This window comes from Oxyura jamaicensis, chromosome 3, assembly GCF_011077185.1.
Source record: "Oxyura jamaicensis isolate SHBP4307 breed ruddy duck chromosome 3, BPBGC_Ojam_1.0, whole genome shotgun sequence".
Taxonomy (NCBI): Eukaryota; Metazoa; Chordata; class Aves; order Anseriformes; family Anatidae; genus Oxyura; species Oxyura jamaicensis.
In genome coordinates this window covers 6206767-6227936 of record NC_048895.1, presented here as the reverse complement: position 1 = coordinate 6227936, position 21170 = coordinate 6206767, and the positions used below count along the sequence as shown (strand labels likewise).

General features: G+C 49.0%; 1 long non-coding RNA gene across 1 annotated transcript; it reads right to left on the bottom strand.

Annotated features, from left to right (window-relative positions):
- Positions 1-1383: 1383 nt before the first annotated feature.
- Positions 1384-3549, bottom strand: LOC118165325. Its single transcript, XR_004749988.1, has 2 exons — positions 3079-3549; positions 1384-2694 (listed from the first exon to the last, which is right to left on the bottom strand). It is a non-coding gene; the product is annotated as an uncharacterized LOC118165325 (long non-coding RNA).
- Between the last annotated feature and the right edge of the window lie 17621 nt (positions 3550-21170).

Here is a 21170-nt window from a genome sequence, read left to right as displayed (position 1 = left end):
CACAGTCGAATTAAAAAAAAAAAAAAGGAAACTTGTTCTTGCGAAGTCTTCAAATATCGTAGGATTAAATCTCTCTTTAGGGCTGACATTATGGGTGGGATGATTGCCATTGATATCTCATATCTGCCATGTGCTTCAGAATAGGATGTTGCACCAAAGTGTCTCTTGCCACCAATCAGATCTCAGTGAGTGGAAAAGAAACGTCTGCCTCAGAGCGAGGAGGGTGAGGGAAGGGCAGGTGCTGGCATTGGAAAGGCCATAGTTACAGCTGGGGAAAGTACGGATAATTTTTCTCCACTATTTTGATCGCCATGTCTACAAGCAGTGAACAGAAGTGATAATTCAGAGGACAATGCTTTTATTTTTTCCCCTCTCCCTTCTTTTTTGACATGGCTAAGGATGTGTTTTATTTACTTTTCAGTGAGGAAGGGGATGGAGAAGATGCAAGTGAACACGGGCAAAAGTGGCTTTTTAAAAAAAAAATTTAGCAGCTTGCACACTGCAGAAGCAGTTGCCTCTGCGGTCACACAGCACGCTGGCTGGTGTTGTGGTGTTTGCAAGTGTTATTCGTCACAGCTGACAAACTGCAAGGGGAAGCAAAAACATCATGCGCAGAACCAAAGATGTCTGCAGGCAGCAACATCTCCAGAAGGTCCATCTGTAGCAGGAGTCGGCCGTAAAGCTAAGCCGACCTATTTTATCTTGCTGGATCCTGACACAGGCAAAATGTTATCCAGTCACAAATCATTTTCGCAGGGGCACTTAGCATCTTCTGGCCGTGTTTTGTCAGCTGGCCCTGCTTGCCTTCTGTTACAATACCTGTCTTACCTAGGTAAAGTCATCTGAGCAACCACAGAGATCTCAGGGAGAGAGAGCAGCTTGACCTTATCAGTGGATCTGCCCCTTTCATTTGAAGGATGCTAAGGTTACCAAGTCAGAGGCAGGAGATGGCAGACAACGTTTGCTGGAGCAAAACAGCCAGTATTTCACAGGGAAGTGCAGCAGGGAGCCAGGACAAAGACCAGGCTGTGACCGAGCAGCTCAAGGTTGGTACGATGCCAGGAGGGCTGAGTTAAGGTTACCTGCCTGGCCTCAATTCTGGCATGTCCCAGCTTCTGAAAGCTTAATTAATAGTGTTCCCATGTCCTCTGTGCATGTCTTTCCTTATATGCAAAAAAAAAAAAAAGATAGAAATCACTAAGTTTTCTTGTGTGGCATCACATTTAACACCCATGTGGGACTGAGATCTTTTGATTAGTTTTACTTTTATGGACTAGCAGAGCAGTAAAATGTTGAATACCTGGACCAGGCACGGAAAGGCAGAGGGCATTTGCCAATGTTTTTTTTTTTTTTTTTTTTTTTTTTTTTTTTTTCAGGGGAGGGGGCTATGTGGTGATTGTCAGCCTCTGTTTCTGTTCTGGGGTCTAACACATTCCCACTGCTTAAAGGGTCCTTCACATCTTATCCTGTGGGGCCAGCTGTGTCCACGTCCATTCCAAAGCTGCTCCTGTTCCCCCTGTTTTTCCTTTCTCCTCTTGCTGCTTGCCCCATCCCAGGCTTTCAGCCCTGCTGACCCCACAAACGCGGCCCTGAGATGTTCAATTCATCTGTGCTCTGACCCTGTTTAGTTTTCCTGTTCCTTTGTAACACCTCCTGCTTCTGATCATCTATGCGTGAATCTTGCCCGGTGCCCTTCCTGTGTCCAAGGTCTGCTGGATGACGAGCAGTCAGCACAATTTATTAACTGTGGGATACAACTTGTCAGCAGATCTTTCTCCTTTAACATGAAGTGGTGGAATCCGAGGCAGCCAGTGCAGGCACTGAGCTTCGTGCTATGAACTCTCCCGAGCAGTGGTTCTCACTTGCACAGCATCTCCCTTTGTCCCTCTTTAGTGGCTGGTACGCGAGCAGAGATTTTTGAACCCATATCACAAAAACAGTTTGTAGCGTAGAGGGGCTTGCTATTAGATGTTGTGATTAACCCCCGGTGATGATCACCCAACTTGGAATATCAAGTTACAGTCGCAAAGGAATAGCGAGTCAGAGTCTCTGTTGATACCGGTCTCTGCAATCCCGCTGAAGGCAACGCATCTTCGCCATTTCACACCACACATGGTGTGTGCCAGTCTTTATCTGGCATCTATAGCTCTAATAGGAACATACGCTTTGCTAAATTAAGAAGGAATATTTTTGTGCTTTAGGAGAAGCATGCTAACAGTCCTGACTTATTTTAAGGATGTGTCTTAAAAGCATTAAAAGGGGCATGAAATAATATATGTGATTTACCACTGTGGAGACTGTCAAGTGTTGTCATGCTACTGGCATCACATTTAATACACGGGCTGCCAAGAGGCATCACTAATAGAATTTGCATTAATATACAAAGCTTCTTTAAAAATTAATTAGCCAAAGTAGAGCATCATGTGCTGAGACTCTCAAACAGGAGAGAAACATTGAAGCCGTAGTGAAAGAAGCAGTCTCGAAGCTGCTTGCGAAGCCGAGGGCAGTTGGAAGCATTGCCCAAGCCCTTCCCTCCTGCCCAGATGTACGCAGGATGATGGGGACGCAGACATAACCAGACAGCGTGAAGCATTGCTGTGGAAAATTGTGAAGAAAATCATAGATTTGAAGCGGGCCCAGAGGCTGTTGTGCTGCTGCTGAAGGCTGTTGTGTTGCAGCTGTAAGCTGGAAAAGCTGCAAAGAAATACAAGCGACCTGCTAAGTCCTTGAAAGAAAATGTGGTCTCTTCTAATGTTTTATTTCCACCTTTTAGAAGCACCAGGCCGGGAGGCAGCAGCACTCCACAGCTTACACAGCGCGTCTAAGTGTGGGTCACGCATATCTGCGCAAGCCCGGCACCCTGTGTGCTGAAGGCAAGCACTGTGCAGGCTTGCCTAGGTCTAAATGTGCAGCAGCAGCAGCGAGCTGTCACAGAGCTTATCAAGGGAACGTGATAACCCTCACCCAAAAGTCAGTCCCCCTCTTTTTGTACTCTTTCAGTCTGCAAATGCAATGGCAGACCGCTGAGTTGGGATGCTGGTAACTTGATTGCTTTATTAACTAGCAGCAGACACGCACCTTCGGTGCCCAGTACCTTCAGTTTCTTCATGCTGTGGAGATGGCTGGAGGTGGGTTTTGCTCTTGCATGTGGAGGAGATAAACCAAACTTAGTGGGCACTTGTATTGGCGACCTTTCATTGGAAGCTGAAGGCAACGCTATGTGGGCTTGGGCTGGTTGGGGCCTGCTGTCCTTCTGTACCTCGGGTTATAAATCTGTACCTGGGTTATAACTCTAAGCCATGGCGTGGCCATTCAAAGGGACCTGGCCCCATTGCCCACCATCATCCTTTGCATCAGCTGAGTGGCAGGAAAAAGGCCCAAGGTTCCTCTAGCAATGAGCTTCTCTACCCCTTCCCTGCCAAGAATTTCCCCCTGGCTGCAGATATTTTCCTTCCTCACTACCTGTAAGCGAATGCTCCCTCTCCTGCTATCTGTTAAAAATGTTCATAATTCTCAGCCTTCTCATATACTGTCACCTTGAAGATATTTATAAGCTGTGATCCTGTCCCTGTTGAGCTGAGGCAGTGCCATCGTTCCTATTGCAGTCACATATCCCTCGGTGTCTAATTTCAGGGTTTGTAACTCAGCGGTGGAAGGCTGGGCTGGGCTGGAATTTGGAAAGTGAAGTTTCAGATTGGAAGCAATAAAAAAATAAAACAAAATATTGCTATTAATGTTAAGCTTACAGAAGACTGAGGGAGGTAAGCATTTTTAGCCACAGTCTGGCCGCTTTTTGTGGACTAATTTTGTAAGTCAAACGAATTGCAAGCAGTGCAGCCCTTTCTGCTTTTGCAGCAGCTGCTGTCCCCTCAGCGCCTCCACCCGCCCCGTGCAGGCGTGCAGGCACTGCAGCAGCTTTGCTGGGCAGCCAGCTCTGCTCCAAAGTTTTGTGGGCCAAAACAAGACCGAAAGCTACCCTTTTAGGACAAATCCTGCAGTTTGAGTCCACCCCTGGTCAGTACTCGCAGGTTTTTCTCTCTCTGGCTGGAGAGGAATGCAAGGCATGGACCCCAGGAGTGGTTTTCTGCCTTAAAGGAGGTGGTTACCGTAAGCCCTGCGGTACTCGATGAGCCTGTGTGTCTTTGATTCATCACTTCAGGTCTGTGCTCGTTCCTATGGCCGTCTGGGTTACTTTCGCTCTCCGCTCCCCAGGAAATCGTGTTATTAGCGATAAATGCTCAGACTGCCAGTAGCGTCTGTAGATTGAGCACACAGATCGAGCTCAGGGGATGTGAGCATCCCCTCGGGAGGGCTGAGGGGGTGGCTGGCAATGAGAAAACACCTACACGCCGTTCTGCAGCAGAGACGTGAATGCTCTCTCACCAAGTGGGGAAACTCAAAGAGCTCCTTCGCTGACCAGATGTGCTGAATAGCAGGAGGGGAAGGCAGAGCAGAGGGAGGATGTTGAAGGATCCTGATTCTAGCCTGTCTGGGATGAGCTGGTAGCTCCAATGTGGTTAGAAGCTATAAACATGGATATTCTTACAGCTGGACTTTACCTGTTGGGAAATGAGGAGGGGAATCCTTCTCAACCAATCCCCAAAGATGGGCTGGAAGCACTGGAGTGGGTCTGAGGAGCAAAGTGAGTCAAGAAACTCTAAGCCTAGGAAGGTTTTGCTTTTATATCAGAATGAAAATACGGTATTTTTCCTTCCTTTCTTTGCCTGTGCTGGGGGGGACGCTGCTTTGGTGGCTGGCCCGAGGAGCTCCCCTCACTGTGCTGCTTCCTGCAGCCCTGCTCCCCTGGCCAGCATCACCCAGCACAAAATAGGTGTGGGATACAAAAACCAAACAGCTTTCAGTGTGGGAGTCCCCTGGGTCACAGCTCAGAGTGCCCTGACCATCTTTCAAAGCTGAGACCACAAACATGGTGCTGGAGCAGCGAGCAGCTTCTCCCTGGGGGTGGTGAGCCTGCAGAGACCTGGGGAAGGAGGATTTGGGGGGAGTGAAGAGGGACTGGCAGCTGAAACCATCCGTGTACATTTAGAGGGCAAAAGGAAGGGCTGGGAATGAGATGCTGGGGAAGGTGGGCTGCTGCTTGCTCTGTGAGAGAGGCGTGAGGCTCCTGGGACAGGGCTGCATGTCCTCTGTGTGGTCTGCTGAGAGTGAGCGGTATGGAAAGGGTGCTGCGTGCGGAGCAGCTGCTCCACGCTTCTGCTGAGGGTTATTTGTCTTGGTTCCTCACAGTCTTTGATTTCCCCAGAAACAAAGCAAATCCCTTAAGGCCTTTCTTTTTCTTGCCTTCCTCCTAAAACCCGATTGTTTGAGATTCAGTAATAACATATGCTGGGAGGAGAGTTACTTAGGGAAAGCAGCTTGCCGAGCAGGGCACGGCAGCCTCTGTCTGCTACGTGCTGCGCCCCGAGGCTCAGTCAGGAGCACGTTGGGAAATACTGATCTGACGCTGCAGCAAGAGCCTGCAGCTCCACAGCTGCGGACTGAAGCCATCGGAGGGCCTGAAGCTCCAGCAAAACATGGTCACAGAGGACTTGGGGTGTAGTGAGTGAGAGGTAAATCATTGCCTTCCCCTGTTCTCTGAAGCATGAGTGGCTCAACCTCAGATTTTGCCACGTCCTGCGTTCAGCCCCACGGCTGGGCAGACCTGGCCTCCTGGCAGCCAGGAGAGAGCAAATCCAAGCCAGCCCCTGCCCCGTGCATGGAGCAAAGCTGCTGGCGTGGTGTGGTGGGGAAGTCTGGGTGCCGGGGCAGTGAGGCCCCATGGCTGTGGGCTATTATGCCACGAGTGATTTGGCAACGTGATGAGCAGGAGGGCAATGGGGTCAATGGAGCAGGCTTTTTCCCAGGTCTTAGCAATGCTCTGCTGCTTCTTATCCAGGCAGCTGGGGTCTGCACGTCCCTGGCCCTCCTCTCCTTAGGAGATGGCAGCAGGCTCTGTGGCAGGGGCTTAAGTCCACGTGCTAGCCAAAATCCCACTAACACTTCCCGTTAAGTCAGTGTCTCTGTGGAACACTTTCCAATATAACTTTGGTACTGTAAATACTAAAGATGTTTACTTAGTTTCAGGGCAGTGAGATCTTTGGTATTCCAGCCTGATATTTGTTTCCTTAGCCTGGCTTAGCCTTTATTGGCTCCGGGTGGTTGGGCAGGGGGGAAGGGAGCAGCCGTGACTCTCTGCTCGTTTCCTACCAGGTACGTGAGGTATCACCCGCACAGGCAGATGGCTTTGGAGGAGACTCTCTCCAAGGAGCACTGCTGACACTGGACGTGGCAGAAGTCACAGCACAGAAATATTAACAGCAAACTCACGTTGCAGGTGTTATCATCAACTCACCATCAACTTCCTCCCTCTAAAAGGACCTGGTGAATACTTGCGGCGTAAGGAAGACAGACTAATATGTGGATCTTGTAAACAGAGCACTTGTCAGACGCAGGCACTGCTGCTGAGGCATGCATTGGCACAGGCATTTCTGCAGCAAAGCACTGAGTTTAGGCTTGGCCTGCCCACACAACCTACTGCTGGGCAGATCTTGCATTAGCCCTGAGCAGCCACAGCCTCAGACTCAACCCTATGTGCGTGTGGTGGGGACGTTCTGCCTCGTGCCTGGATGCCACTGACTTCCTCACCACGAAAGCTTCTCCTGGCACACGTGGCTGAAGCAAGAAGGGCTCCTGGGCCAACCTGTGTGAAGCTGAGACATTGCACAGACACTGGTGATTTACCCGCTTGCAGAGGGACCCAGCAACAGTGCCAGAAAGTGAATCAGGTCTGCCCTGCTCCTTAAATTTAGACTTGTCAGCCCTCATCTCTCTCTCCAGCTTTGTGAAGCGTAACAGGATCCAAGGTAGTTACAAAACAATGTCAAAGGTGTTAAAATGATTACCATAAAAATACATCTGTTTTCTGCAATACTGCCTTGAAATGCCACGGAGCTCCTGGAAACCAGAAGGGTGGCACCCGGCTGCCGGAGCATGCCTTATGCAGACATGGAGAAGAGAAGCCTGCCGAAGTGGTGGGATTTTCTTTCCTTTTCAAATCATTATTTTAGGGAGTTAGAAAAAAAAAAACAATTCTATTTCCAACATGCTGCAGATCACAATCTAGCTTCTAAATCCCTCTAACCAGATTAAGGCCTTAAGAGTTTCAACTATTGAAAAATAGGAGGTTTTTCATAGCAATGTCGTAGCGTAATGTCCCCAGTGCAGTGAATACAATTAGGTGCCGAAGTCTTATCTCAAGGAATCCAAATAGCTCAGCCTGTAGGAATCAATCAACACTACCAAAGGCTTTAATGTGTGTGTGAACAAAGACTGTGTATATATATATTTATAAAGCTTACATACATATATGTAATTGTAGGTTATGTGTATGGCCATTTACAGCCAGTCTTTAGAAGGGATTTTCTTTTTACCTTTAGTGATGTGCAGGTAGGCAAAGAGCCCGGTTGAACAGTTCGGGGAGGTGTCTGTTACCTTTGTTGTCCTTTGGATCCCACCTTTGCCAAAGGGAGGTGAAGCTCGGGCACGTGGCTGGTGATTGCAGAGACACAGCTCCATCCGTGATAGTTTTCTTTATACGACATACAGGACAGTGAGTTAATACAGAAAGAATCTAGAGGTATCTCTCCTCCTGTACTGTGACTTACCCACAGCCCTCTGAGCCCTGAGGGCAGAGCCCTGGTGCTTTCCATGGGGTTTGGCCTCAGAGCGTGGTGCATCCAGCATGTCTGCAGAGCGTGGCCAAACCCACACAGAAGAGAGGAGCCACCTGGGGCACGGGGGAGGTAGCAGCAGCACCAGCAGCAGTGGGTGGGTTTATTCCTCTCCACACTTTCCCTTCCCTGCCTCCCAGGGTTCTGTGGAGTCGTAAAGGTCAGAGCACTTAAACTCACCGAAGGGAATGCTGCACGTAGTATTTGGCTTTTCAGAAATCCAGCATGATGGCGATTGTTAAACCTGCTTACTTCTATGCACCAACAGCCCCTGCAAAATACTGCAGTAACTGAATATATTTAGAAGCAGATGGCGAAGCAGGAAGCGAGCACTGGAGAGTGGCTGAATGCTGCAACCAGAGCACTGTGGGCAGGTCTCTGCAAAGCCTCAGGTGAAGAGCTGTGGGACCACAGGTGTCCTGCAAGCCTGGGCCAGGGCCAGTGGATGGGAAGCAGGGGCCTCTGCCTGCGGGGAGCGGAAGGAGAGGGAGGAGGGCTTGACAGCTCTGGCAGGGACACGTCTGCAGGGCCTCTTGTGCTGCCTGTCCTCCCACACCTGCCCTCACCTCCCTTGGTCAACCCAGGCAGTGCTCCCTGAAACCCTAGGCCAGAGGAACTGGGTTGCTTGGTCATGTTGCAGCCTCCATGTGTATCCTGCTGGCCTGACCTGAAGGTAGGAACCCAGTGGACTCCTGTTATAGTTGCAAAGTGGCCAAGGTCACTCAGTCAGGCATATTATAAGAGTTAGAGCTTTCAGCTGGTCTACAGCTGCATTTGCGTTTTAGCAGCACAGATGCAAATTGGAATCCTGCCAATAAGACAAATGCTTGCATGTGCCCCACCCCATTAAAAGCTACCAGTTTCCTTGAGACATTCCTGACTGCAACTGTGTTGTGGGTTAACCCCGGTAGGCAGCCAAACACCGTGCAGCTGCATGCTCACCCACTCGCAGTGGGATGGGGAACAGAATCGGGAAGGTAAAAGTGAGAAAACTCGTGGGTTGATATAAAGTCAGCTTAATAGATAAAGCAAGAGCTCTGCACGCAAGCAAAGCAAAATAAAGAACTCATTCACTGCTTCCCATTGGCAGGCAGATGTTCAGCCATGTCTAGGAAAGCAGGGCTTCATCACATCCCATGTAACAGCTACTTGGGAAGATAAATGATGTCACTTTAAATGTCACCCCCAAGTTTATTCTCCTTCCCCCCAGTTATAATGCCAAGCGGGGCAAGCACAATGTCACACAGCATGGAATATCGCTTTGGACAGCTGTCCTGGCTATGTCCCCTCCAAGATTCCTGTGCACCCCCTGCCTACTTGCTGGCAGGGCAGCAGGAGAAACAGGGAAGGCCTTGACACTGTGTAAGCACTGCTCGGCAGCAGCTAAAATGCCGGTGTGTCATCAGCACTGTTTTGGTCACAAATCCAAAAGGTAGCACCATACGGGATACCGTGAAGTATCATCAACAGCTGCTCCCTTCCCGTCCCTTGGTACAGATGCAGATGTCATTCCCTTAGCCTACAGGCCACCCTATAACATGCCCACTGAGGCCAGTTAGTCCCTGAGCTGGGCTCGGTCTGTGCCGGCGGCTGCTCAGGACAGATGTGGCGTGTGGTGGTATTGTGTTGAGATACTGGGCACCAAAGCTGGCCCGTGTCAGGTTGCTGCTGCACTTGTGCTGCTTCTTGTGAGCCTTGAGATAATTTAGGATTGCCATTTGAAAGTCGCGAGATTCTAGCTAATTCGTCTTTTCCCCTGGAAAAGTACTAGGATATATGATCTCAGTGTGTGGTGGCAGCAATGGAGGAGCTATCGACAGAAATAGAGAATACTCCCGAGGATGCTTCCTAGCTGGCAGCTGAAAACCCGTCTGCTGAGCTCCCTTTTGGGTAACCGGAGGAGACGGGCTGTGTTAGCGATGGGAATTCAAAACCGTACCCGAGAATGGAGCCTAGTGCTCTTCCTTCCGGGTGGGAATACCAACCGGCTGCCTGTTTTAGTGAACGGAGGGACAAAAAAAGACGACGACTGTAGGGAGGAAGGGGCAGATGCAAGAGGGAGAAGCACACGGCACTGGAAGTGATGTAGAGGAAACACCACTGTGAGTGGAGGAGAAATCCAGAGTGGTGCTCATCCCGGGGAAGGAATGGGAACCCAGCGTTGGGTGCAGCTCAGGAGGAGGGGAGGAATGGATGCAATGGGGAAGAGGAGAAATGAGCAGGACAGATGGGTTTCAGCAGTTGCAATGCGGCAGGAGGGCACAAAGGATTAAAGCAGTGCAAAGGGAAGATGAAAGCAGGTAGCAGAAACCAAGAAAGTCTGTTCTCCGGCAAAAATTACAGCAGGAATAGGCCACTGTGCTTTTGCCATCAGACGATGTTAGAATGTTATTTTCGAGCCTTTAGTTTGACCTGAAAACTCCAGATTATTCACAAGTGGCTTGCAACGGCAGGGCTCTAAGCGTGGGGGTTGGTTTTTTTAAGACTATCTCATTTCTTGTACCGTCTTCACATCTGTGATATTTGCGGGTAAAAATAATTCAGTACAAATATAGTTGTCTGTCTTTAAGAAATCAAAGCTGTTGTGATGCCTGGGGCTGCGATGGAGAGAGCGTTAGAGGAGCGCAGGCAGAAAGCTGCTGCTGTAGGGAGGCAAAGAAATCTGGAGTTAAATAAAGCAACGGGATCGAGCATCACACTTCCACCTGGCCCCTCTCCGCTGCACTCGCGCTAAAGCAGCACGGGCCCCCACAGCCCCCTCGGATGTAGTAATTAGCGTGGCACCCTAACAATGAACACAGGGAGCCGTGTTTCGGTGGTGATAAGCCAAGCCTTGCTGCCTGATTCGAGGCAGGCTGCCTCGTGCCCCGCTTCCAGCTGCTGTCGCAGTAATGGATGGGAGTGGATGGTGAAAAAACGGAGGAGCTCAGATCTCACGGTGGGGAGACGGGAGCTGCAAAGGCGCTCGCTGCGTGCAGCACAGCAGCGCCAGCCAAAATGCAAAGACATCCCCCACCGGAGCTGAAGCAGCGAGCTCTCTGGAGAACTCTTGCCACAGCCTGCTGCTTTTATATCTGGTCAATAAGCATTAGATGCAATAGATGTTTCTTTGTCGATGCCTTTATCTGAACTTCAGTTACACTGGATGCTAGCCGGGAGCCATCAAATGCTTTATGCTGGTTTATTAAAGAGGAACTTCAATTACCATATTAAGAATTGACCATTCTCACCCAGTATATGAAAATCAAAATCTGTCAGTGCGGCTCAACGATGATTTCTTGTGTCCTGAAGAGGAAAGGGCTCAGTGCTGCTGCGGAGATGTTCCAGCACACGCCAAATCTCCCGGTACCACGAGGCCGCTTTCACGTCTCCTGCCGCGACGTCTCCTGTCTGCAGACGCCGTCTGTCCTGCATCGCTTTGTGAATGGGGGTCAGAGCAAAACAGAAATGTGCTTGAATGAAAACCCAGCTCTGGGGGCTGGAAGCCAAGCTCTGAGCTCCTGCTTGGGATTTTGTTTGGGGTTAAAAGCAACCATGAGGTAGGATGATGCATTTGGGGATGATGCATTCAGAGGATGTGTCAGAAGCATTGCTGAGCCTATCACCTACAGAAATGGGGCTGTGTACATGGTCTTCCTCACCTGCCCGTGGAAAGCTGGGCACAATCTGCACCTCAGGCTTTGGCAGCATCTTCTGCCTTCCTCAGGGCATCACCTGCAAGAGCATCAAGGTTCCTTGGTGCATGCAACTATGGCTGTGGGATTTCGGTGAGGACCAGGCACTGATGGCCAGAGAGGTGAAGCATGGGCAGCACCAATCCTGAACCTGTGCTGTTTCACACCAGACCATGAACTGGCAGCTTGGCTACTTAGCAGGAGACTTAGTTTGGTGAGTATGGCTGAACGACAGCTGTGTAAACACAGCAGAAATGCTGCTGAGTGGTTCATGTTTTATCTGGGCTTCCCGAGACCTTTCTCTTCGGTGACTCAGGATCTTGTCCTTCACATGCCCAGAAACGTGCACACAGAGGACGTTCAGGCAATCTGCTTGTGGCAAACCTGCTTTGTCGTTGCTGTTGTTTGCTATTAGCCCCGCTAAGCCACATGGTATAGATTGTGCTGAGAGGGAAAACTGCTAGTTGCCATCCAAGTCACGCAAGCTAATGAAGTCCTGCAGCCAGCAGGTGTGTGCCAGGTGCGTGCCCACCTCCTCACCTGAAACCATGTACCGTAACCTGAACAGGACACCTCCCTTTGCACTGTTGTTTTGCAACCATCCCAAGGGGTTATACAGAGGAGAAGTGCAGAGTGGCAGAGCTTGCCCAGGGGTGCTGAAGGGGCTGCAGGTCCTACAAGCAGCAGGAACGATGAGGAATGACCTGCTCTAGGGGCTGCCATCACCTGCCACTGTCCACAGAGCTCATCAGAAATACTCAAGACCTAATTTTGCCTAAATCCTCTGGTGGTCACAGCAGATGCTCCTCTCTGTGCAGCTCCGAGCACGCTGGGTCCTGCTCAGGAAACAACATCCAGAAGCTACCGAGTGGCTGGCAGGAGTTAACCAGTAATAGCAGCAGGAGCCACTGAGTCTGTAAAGCAAAATCAATGATGCAGGATCTAAAAGCCGTACTAAATAACTCTTCAATAATCATAAATCTCGTTACCAACAGCTCTCAAGCTGCTTTACAATGGAAATGATGCTCTCGCTTTTCAGAGGGGGAAATTCAAGTGTCGAGGAACGAAGCGATTGTTCCTAGAGATGCAGGAGGGAAGCGAGGGGTTGGATTTCTGTGTTGGTGCGTTCTCCACAGGGCTGCGTTGCCTTCCTCCCACGACTGAGCGGATCCGTGCGGGAGCAGCCTTGCTGGCATTTTGTGGCTCTCCAGCAGGTGTCTGGGGGAGCTTTTCCTGCTGGGCACCAGACTCTTGGTCTGCCCCTGCAGACAGGAGCCTGCCTGAGGGGTTTTATCTCCTCCTTGGGCTCTGCACACGCAGCAGAAGCGAAGCAGACTATGCATGGTTTAAGCCTCTGTTTTGCAGCAGGTGATGGGAACAGCAGCGCTCAGGAAATGCTGATGCCTGATACGCACACATAGCTGTGTGACTCCATCCATGCTTGCTTGTCACTGTGTTTCTCTCTCTCTCCCTCTCAAAAAGCCAGCTTTTCTCTTAACTTACTTAAAAATGACACCTGCACAGGGCCTGGACAAGCCTGTGCGAGGGGCAGTCCCGTCACGGCGCTGCTGATGGGGAGCAGAGGCCCCTTGTCAGTTTGGGGTTGTTAGCAGCCGTAGATGGCTCAGGGCTAAGTTTCCCAGAATGGCTCCTGAGGTGCAGGGAGAAATTCAGGGGCAAAATCCTACGTGCAGGGGCCCAGTTTCAAGCCCCTTTAACCCATTTCTTACCCCCTCCCCCCCCCTTTTTCCCCTACTTATCTGTAAGTTGGTTAAACCAGTATTTGCTTCATGCAAGGCAGGGATGATGAATGAACTCCTAATCACTGTGGCGTGATTAAACAAGAAATGCCGCCCTGAGGGATGTGCTTCATGGCTTCCGAGTTAATGCTGGGGACCAAGGAAACACCGGCTGTGATGACCGCGCTGACGTTTTAACGAGGATGAGAATTCTCTTTTGCAGCAGAAATCCTGACGCTTCGGCTCATCACAGGGGCTCTCCTCTCCGCCTCGGCTTTGCGTCGGCAGAGGGCGGCAGAGATCGGAAGGAAACACCGCGACAAAACCCTGCAGCGGTGGCCAGGAAGGGGGCGGGGTGCAGGTCTCCCCCCAGTCCCTCCTGGTTCCCAGCCAGCTCAGAAACCCTAGCGACGGCTCAGCCCTGCATCGCTGATGGACTTCGAAGGAATGCACATATATTTCTGTCCTTTTGGCCTGCGCTTTGCACCAGGATCCTGCTCCTGTCAGCTGGCTGGCAGGAGGAAAATGCAGTGGTTAAATATTTGCAGGGAAGGGGGAAAAAAAAAAAGCAATTCAGAATAACATCCGAGCCCCTGGCCTTGCTTCGAGCAGGCAGGGAAATAGAGCGTGCAAAATGCTCTCGGTGCCTCCTACCCAGCAGAGGGAAAAGCCTCAAGGAAGGACCTTTCCCCCGGCAGCGATCTGGTTTCACGGCGTGGCGGCAGTCAGCCCCTTTCCCTCCGTTGGCTTCAGCAGCAGACACGCAGCTGAGATGGTGCTGGTGCTTCTGGTTGCCTCCTGGGGCTGGGCTCATGCAGGTTTGCAGCAGGGGAGCAGATCTCTGCAGCGGGGTAAAACATCGCACCAGCGAGAGCCACAGCACCTCAGCATCACCCCGTTTCTCAGGCTGCTGCACGTTGCCTTCTGGGGCATCGCCCAGCAAGACAGGCCAGGAAATGGTACCAGAAACCAAAGGGAAAGCGCTGGGGAGCCACTGCCCCAGCCCTGCTGGCTGCCCACTACCCCCAACATGGGGGAGTTTCCTCATAAAGTGATTCAGCTTTACATTTCAGGAACGCTACTTGCTGGGCTGTGGAACAGGGTCCTTAGGCCTCCAATTATCTCCACTGTATGACAATTATTAATTTAAATTATAACTTCTGCTTATTAGAAGCTGCAGCAAAAGGAAGGCACCAACGTTGCTTTTCTTTTGCGTGAGCCTCTCACTGAAGCAAAGCTGTCTGCTGAGGACTTGCAGATATATATTTGGCATATCTTTGAAGGATTAAACAGTCTAAAATATCCACTGGGCTGCTGACTGCTTTGGCACGGTGTCTCGCCTGTTCAGATATGACTTTCAATTGTGCCTTTCGCTTGTGCTTTTTTTTTTTGCTTAGTTTATTGCTTCCAGGCAAGTTTCTGACAGTTGTCAGTATCCCAGGCAGAAAACCTGGTGAAAAAGTAATGAAATCTCAGCTGCTGCAGCACCAGCCTCTGTAAGCTCTCAGGCATTCCTCACTACAAAAGGAGGAGCAGGGTGCCTCTCGCCTCTCTGCGCTCTGATGGGGCACACCGGGATTGCATCCTTCCTCCCCCTTCCTCTGCATGGTTATTAAGCTCTTTTTCCCCCACTGCCTCTTCGATGCAAGACTGACAGGCAATCTCTAGATACAGATCTCCACACGAGTGGGCTCGGCACCATCTCTACCACAGTTCCTTTCTGCAGCCGAGTTTCAGACTGAAAATGTTGGCAGCAGCGGTGACAGTGCTGAGGATGGGTGCTGGGGAGTTTTCAGGCATATTCTGTGCATGGGCCCCAAGGTGCTGAGCATGAGATAAATGAGCAGCCCTGCCAGCTGAGAAGGTTATTAGCACTAGGGGTCGAATGGTGTTCGTTGGCATCCTGGAAGATTTTTTTGAAGATCTGGAGCAGATTTTTAAATGTAGGACCGTAGCAAGGATACCCATTCTTCTGCCGAGGGCTCACTCAGCCCTGGGAGCGATCCCACCTCTCCCAAGCATGTAAATATAGACAAGGAAATACAACTGGCCACAGCCCACAGGTATATATATATACGGGGTAAAAACTATTAGTGGGAGTTCTGAAAAGTCTCTTAAAAGGAGATGTTAAGGATTAAAATTCTTTTTTTTTTTTTTAAGTTATTTACAATCTTATCTGGAGCTCAAAAGAAAACAGCCAGTTTTCCAGTTTTGAAGTTTTTGACTACAAACCTCATCAAAAATGTATCGAGGAAAATATTTCAACATCTTTTCAGCATTCCCCCAGCAGGTCTCGCTGTGAATGCTGAGGGCTCATTTTAAAATTGGTTTCTGTAAACAAAGCAACGTGCATCTCTGAAATTCATTTTCCCTGCGTATTTTTTGTATTCAGGAAAAGTTCCCTCCCACAGCTGCTCGCAGAAAGCAAACCACGCGGGGTTGAGAGCCTGGCCTCAACAAATTTGTGTGTGCTTTTTTTTTTTTTAAATGCAAAAGAGTGTTTCAAAAATGGATGGTGCCTTTCAGCACATGGGAGGAGGTTTGACTCTCAAACTTGGGTATTTGTAGTTAGCAGAATCTAAAATTTGTTCAAGCAGCCAGGCTTTAAGGACCACAGAAACCCTGAAACTCTGAGGCTGGTGAGGGAAAAGCCAGTGGTTTGCAATTAACAGCCAAGTCAACCAAAGACAGCTGGGAGAGGCAGGGCTGTGCTCCTCTGTAAATGAGATGCCCTCAGCTGGGCAGGAGGGATGCTCGGGAGGTGCAGGCTGCTCCAGAGAGGTGCTACCAAGAGGATGGAGGTACTGAGAGTTACAGGAGGGAGGGGATGCAAGTCGTGATGAAATGTCTTTTTCTTTTTAGTTATTTCTTTTAAATAATGTTGTGTTTAATTTATTTCTTTTCTCCTTAGTGGATGCTAGGTTGTTCTGGTCCATCAGATAGTACCTGCTGACACAGGTACTCAGAACTGGCAGGCAATGCCAAGTTACTTTTGGTGCACGTGAACGTTTCTGCTTGTCCCCCTGTAGTGGCTCTACAGCTCAGCAGCAGTTCCCTGTAACATGCTATGCTCCTCCTGCTTCTTTCTGCCAACGGGTTGGAGCTGTGTTGCCCTAGCCCAGCAGATTCCTGTTCTTGCAGCGCACTCCTCATCTTTCTATGGCTCTTCCATCTTCTCCTTTTGGGGTACGTGAGCTCCATCTCTGCTGTACGCAGGATGTCAGGTCTATGCCCACAGGTGGTAGGAGTGGGCTTCCTCGTCCCTCACCTCTACCCCTTTGGGAACAGCACACGACTTATTTCACTATTTTTTTTTCACTATTTTATGTTTCTTGATTTTTTTTTTAATCTTTTTTTTTTTTAACCTTCTGGGGGTCTCTACTGCCTATAATGACAATGTTTCATGTCTTAGTCTTGTTCAAGCCAAGTTCATTTTAGGAGATACCAGGGAGCCCTTGCTTGGGGATGAGGAAATCCTCCTTCCTCCAGCTCTTTAAAGCCTCTTCAGTTCTTTTTGCTGGAACTCTTCCCTGATCTGTTATTACAAATGAGACATTCCTTGGAGCTATGGCAAGTGAGCTGTAGCAGTAGTAAGGGTAAATTCAATTTCCTGGGGTTCCATCTCAAGCAATTCATAATCTGGGCTATTCAAGAGCCATTCAAAGGTCCTAAGCTGTAACCGTATTTATTACTTCCATTTTGTTTACACCAGCTGAGGAATTCAACTTTTTGTACTGCCTGTTCTGTATTAGCATAACAGAATGGATGGCTGTGACTGGAACAATATTTGTGTTGCAATTTGCCTTCAAGAATAGCTGTGAATAGCTAATGTATTGAAAATGGGAAGCAGGAAGAAAAAGCATGTGCTTACACTTCAATTCATAAATATGTATTTCATGGAATGGGGATAATTTGGAAAAACTATGTGGACTGAACGTGGGAAGCCTGTAAGATTTCCTCAGGTCAGAGGTGAGAGGGCTTCTCGTCAAATGTATTTTATTTTATGGCCATTGCAGAAGCTGCATTGATGTTGTCATCCCCAAGTGGTGACTTCAGTGTGCCTAGACAACGTGATCAGAGCTTGTAAGTACTTCAACAGTAGCAGTGGAGGCAAGCTGGTGAAACTACCTCGAGGCTTAGAGAAGCCTCAGGGACAGGGGATCTGCACAAGGGGGCACATTGCGTTTTGGCATCAGGTAGAAATGTGTGCGTTTGGGTGGGCAGAGTGATGAAAAGGGGAATTAGCTGGCTTCACACACATCCCCCTAAGGGAGAAGGAGCACAATGGTGAGGTGTTGCAAAGCTTCAGTTCAAGATAGGCCTGAAGAGATTTGTAATCCAGTGAGGTCTTGCCCATCAAATGTGTCTTGGTTCACAGGTGTTATCGTGTGCTGCATTACGTGGTGAGTTTTGAATTTGTTACTCAGCACTGAGGCTTCCTTAGTTTGAACCAATCCTTGAAGATTTCAGAAGCGTCTTGAACTTTAAAGAAAAATTGTAAAGGGTGACTCAGGCTAGATTACAGCCTGACTGTCAGCCAAAGCTGCTGTACAGCGCCTCTAGTCTTTAAGTCGCACGGGTGTACAGAGGTCCTCTTTACAGCTCCTTTCAGTGTTGCTGCCCTCTGTCTGCTTAATTTTTCTGCATCGGTTTTCTGCTTTGATTTATTTCTCAGTTGTGCTGCCTGTTTCACGAGATCATGATTCTGCTTAATCTGTTTGACCTCCTGCCTGTGAGTTTCCTTTTGCTTGATACCCATTCTGGCACGCAGCTGGTCCAGCTTTCCAGAAGGCTCCCTCACCTGGAGAGTAGTGCTTTACTCTTGGCTGCCAAGGTCTCCCTCTGTCACTTGATACCCTTTAACACTGTCCATCAAATCACCACTCAGCTTTTCAGTGACCAGTCCATTAGCACTGGCTGTCCCTCCCCTTCAAACCTTTCCTTTCTGATGCCAATTCTGAGCTGTAGCTCGACTCCCCTTGTGATACCTGCTTACGTATTCCTAAAAACTTCTTATGCTGATTCTGCATCCCACAACTCTCCTACTTCTCCCTGGTGTACGAGGGGACAGTCTGGACACATACTCATCACCTTGCTTGAGGGTGACCATCCTGGAAGGTGCTTCTCAACTCAAGCCAACCCCCTCACCTTGTTCTTCTCATACCTGCCTTCATCTCACTGAGCTCAAGTCCAACAAATACGAAGACAGTTCTTAATGTCCCTTCCACCCCCCCCCCCACCCCCCTTTTTTTTTTCTCTCCAGTAGACAGCTACCCCAGCCTACCTATTGCTCAGCCTTGTCAACTGTGTGTCATTCTGATCTTTCTCTTGGTCTATGTCCAGGTTTCCTGATAATCGTGCTGCCAGCTGAGGAGGTTCGGGTGACTTTCAAGTGACTTCTGAAGCGAGAACATCTGTTGTCAGCCTTCTCAAAAGGGGAAGGAGAGATGAACAACTGGAGGGAAAAATCCCTCCCAGGCAGGAAGCTGCAATGTGCATTTGCTTTTTTGAGTCTGGGTGCTGCAGGATGAGCAGCAAGCTGTGGAAATTCAGAATTTGTGAGAGGTAAATGTTGGGCCTCGCAACTTGTAGGAGTAAGTCATCTCCGAACCATGTCATAGGGACTCGCCTGTGTTTGGCACCATGTTTGCCTTAGGTTGATGAATGTTGGCTTTCATGGTGAATAAATCTTGGTGCTTACTTGGTCTTCCTGACCACCCGGGCTAAAGAACCAACTGTTTTGGAGAGAGCATGAAACAAATTCCAACAATTCCTTGTGGAAAATCTTGGGGTGGGGAATAAATACGGATTGTGGGTTTTACCTTTCTCTTTTTGCAGAATCTGACTTACTGTTCTCTTCTGTTGTGGCCAAAGTGTGGTGTATCTCCCTTCCTATGTAGCCTATGTTGGAGGCCAAAACATAATGGGTGCTTCCAGGTTTTCCCTTACTACTGGAGGAGTTGGACGCAGCCGTTAAGTTTGAGGACCAAAAGGACGTTCAGTCAACACTGACTGAGGCCTCGCTGTGAACAGTAGTCAAACAGGCTCCAGAAACTTACATCTGCGCTGACTTGTGGTGTCCCAAACCATGTGAGCTTGTCTAAGGCCAGACTGAACCAAACCCTTCTGACCCTTCTGTACTTGGTCAGATGTGGTTATCTGAGGACAGCAGAGCTAAAGCACTAATAAATATTTATGTTCAAACTACTGCAAAATACATGGCTCTTGCTAAACTTGGTCTCTTTTCCACTCTTTTTGTAATGGCAGGCTGCCAGAGATGTTGCCCGCGTTCTTCAGTGTGTGCATCTGGTTTTTGCTCAGCACCTTCCCAGCTGTCACTGACCCATTTTGCTTGACATACAGACCTGTTGCATCCATAGCGAAGAGCTTTCTATGGCTTCCTATGTGACTTGGGGGACTCAGGAATAGTTATGTGGTGTGGATTTGGGGTTTGCGTTGCTCTTTTGTTTGTTTTTAACCAAAAGCACATGTTTAGTGGCTGACTTCTAGTGAGAATCTAAGAGCTTAGCTCAGCCTTAGACCCTTTCTGCCCTCACCTTCCATCTTAGCGCTCCCAGCTGCTCTAACAGAAGCTGGCATCCAGGTTCTCCTGCCACAGTATTGCTTGTTCAGTGAGCCTGCAGTAGCATTAAAAAGAAAAGATGCAAGAGCCCAGCCACTGGCTTCTGGCCTTAGGCTACCTGAATGAGCTGACTATTCATGCAGAAATATTTTCCAAGCACTGGAATTCTTTAATGGTGTTTTGACATCTAACGCCCAATCGAGTCAGCGTTAGATGCTTATTATACTCTGTTCTCCGAAAATGCCACAAGGTAGTTATGTGTTTGTTTACATGCTGAAAAACAAACATCACTGCCTTTTCCTCCTGGAAATGAGTACAGGAACAGCAGGGAAGGCTCTGATATGTAACAGTGACACCATTTATTGTTTGATACCATCAGCAGACAGCATTGTGGTTGCTCAGCTCTTAGTGTTGAAACAGACTTTGAAAACCCTAAACAATAACACAGCCTTGTATCATCTGCAAAAAGGCCTAACCAAACCAGCCACAGAAAACAATTGGGGATGGGAGTAGAAATTCCTGGGTCAGGGAGTCCTTTGTAATGTCCCTTGGGTATGTTTGGAGTTGCGGAGGGGAGAGCCTTGTGTGGCTCTTTCTGAATGAAGAAAAGCTGCTGCTCGATGTCTCGGGAGGGACAGCATGCAGCTTATGCCCCATTGCTGCGAAGTGACATAAGGTAAACGGTGCCTCGGGCAGGGAAGCCCTCTGTTATTGAGGGCTTAACACAGTTGTAAATCACGGAAGTGTAATTGTTGAATAAAACCCCCTTCCTGTGCAGATCATGGTGTTTGCACAAAGCGAGCTGTCTCCAGCTGCATGCAGCTGGATGGCTAACCTCAGGTTGCATGCAGTGACGCTTCTCTCCCTCTTCCATTATTTTGGTGCTGTGCTGCTGCAGGAAGCCAGTCCCACGCTGAGGAGCAGCAAGATCCCCTTGCTGTGGCTGTGCTGATACATTCTGCTTTAACTGGGATGCTTGTTTCTAGTAATGCAGTTTTCTGTCTTAATATATGAACCCCTCTTTTAAAATAAATGAACAGATGACTTTACCAGTGCACATCTTTTGTTCGCGCAGGGTGCGGGCTGCTTATATTTATAAAGGTTATAACACCTACAGACTAATACTGAAGGCAAAACAAGCACAGCTCGTTCTTACTGTGCCTTATTGATGTACAAATGTGCTTTGCTGTTCGTGTGTAACAACCATGTGATGTTTTTGCATCCAGCTCATTAAGATTTTTGTTGCAAGAATTCCTGCTCCTTCAAATGGTTAGCTTATAGTTGGTCCTTAAACATTTAAGTAGTTCACGTCAGTAGTCCATGGGGGTATTAATGACTCTGTTCTCAGTTGTGGGGTGTAATCAGTACACCAAGGTCAGCCAGAATGCCTGGGTTCACCACATCCTGGGATGTATGGAAAATCATCTGGGCAGGGAGGCTGGAT